Here is a 2,138-nt window from a genome sequence, read left to right on the forward strand (position 1 = left end):
CCATATTTTAATTTGAATTTGTTTATAAATTATAATTTAATGCTTCTTTGATCTATTTTCTAATTCAACAAGTATGATTAAAAATAAAACAATAAGCTTATAATTAATATAACATAATATTAAAATTAATTTAAAACATATATATCTTTTTTAGTTCTCTTAGGGTGCACATGAGTCGAGTGAAACCGGATTCGCCTAGACCCAGCCTCGACCCGAAATAATGACCGGGTCTATCTTTGAGACCCTTATCCGACCACAGACCCAATAAAATCACACCAAATTAGTCCATAAAATGTACGAGACCGGGTCGAGTCTTCGGGTCGGGCCAGTCCATGTGCACCCCTAGTTTGACGGTTTGTTTTGAGGTATTGGAATGGAGACTGAAAAATTGGGACTCAGTATCATGTTTGTTGGTTTAGAGACTGATACTAAAATTTCAGTCTCTGTTATCAAAATTTCAATATTTCAGTACCTCTAAAATGTGAGAACATAGAGGACTGCAAATTTTGGAAACGGAGACTGAAACTTTAATAATATTTTATACTTAAAATACCCCTACTTCAATTAATTAATTCTAACTTTGTGCAAATTAAATTAGAGTTTCATTCTTATTTCAATCTCTGTCTCTCTGTCTCAATTTTTTCGTATCTATCTCTCTAATATAACACTACCTAATAGTACTTTCTACTGTCTTTATTTATCTTTAGTGCATGTTTTATTAATTTTCAAATACTATACGCCTCTTTGATATGATTTTTTTATTAATATAAATATAAAAGAGTAAACTACTATTTTTACCCACGAAAGTTGAACACGCTGATACATCTACCCATAAAAGAAGAAAATTACCATTTGTACCCATAAAACATGAGTTCCATATAATAAAATTATCCAAACACTAAAAAATCACGTAAAATTTTCAAATTACCCTTACCATCATTCGCATCATCCACCCCTCATTCTCTCCTTCCTTGTCTCGCCCTCGCCTGAGTCAAACTCGGAGTTCAAAGGCACCACCACCTCATTTCCTTCATCACTACCATCATCACCACCACCACTATACCTCTATCATCATCTTCTTCACATAAAGCAATAACAACAACAACAACAACAACAATAGAAAAAGCAAAGAGAAAAAATGGTTCTTCCTCCCTCACTGAACAGTATCGACGACGATGGTGGCAGTCATACCCACCGGTGCCATCGCCCTCTCCTCCTTCTCCGATTTCTTGCGCGCTCTCTTCCTTCCAGACCAGCGACAACGACAGCGACGGACTCAATCAATGGCGGCGACAGACGCGACGGAGCCGGCAGCAGCAAAGCGCGACGGCAGCGACAACTCCTCTTTTCCTTGGTTCTAACTCGCATCTCCTCTTCGAACTCTCTCAACAACGGTGACGATGATGCGATAGCGGCGGCAAGTCCCCACGTTGCCAGTGCGGTCTCCCTCCCCTTTCTCTTCTCTTCTTCATATTCGAGTGGGGGTGTGTGTGTAATGTCTCCGTGTGTGAGTTTTGGAGGGAAAAGAGGTGGTGGCTGGAGTGAAGAGAGTTAGGGTTAGAAAGGTGGTTGGGTGAAGGGGATAGTGATGGAATTTGAGATTAGAAAGAGAAAGGGAGTGGTGGTTGGGTGAAGAAGGTTAGGGTTAGAAATGTGGTTGGGTAAAGGGGGTGGTAGTGGGATTTGAGATTAGAAAAGTGGTGGTAAAGATAAGGGTAATTTAGGAATTTTAGATAATTTTTTAGTGTTTATATAATTTTGTTGTGCAAAATTCATATTTCATGAGTACAAATGATAATTTCTTTTTTTTATAGGTAGATATGTCAGTGTGTTCAACTTTTGTGGATAGAAATAGTAATTTACTCAATATAAAAATATTTTAATTCCTTAAATACGCACCATATAAAAATGTTAGAAATAATTCACATAAAACTCTTCCGAAATGGATTTTACTACCATTTTAAATGCATGCATCATCTACGAAATGAAAGGACTTTTCTGGCGAGCTTATAACTTAAACAATTAAAAAAAGTTACATGTATGTTTATTTTTTTCGGAGTACAGTGAGTAAATATAAAAGATAGACTATACAATCGTTAGAATATAATTTATAGTAAAAAAAAAATACTAGACAATAT

This window comes from Arachis ipaensis, chromosome B09 (genome assembly GCF_000816755.2).
Source record: "Arachis ipaensis cultivar K30076 chromosome B09, Araip1.1, whole genome shotgun sequence".
Classification (NCBI taxonomy): Eukaryota; Viridiplantae; Streptophyta; class Magnoliopsida; order Fabales; family Fabaceae; genus Arachis; species Arachis ipaensis.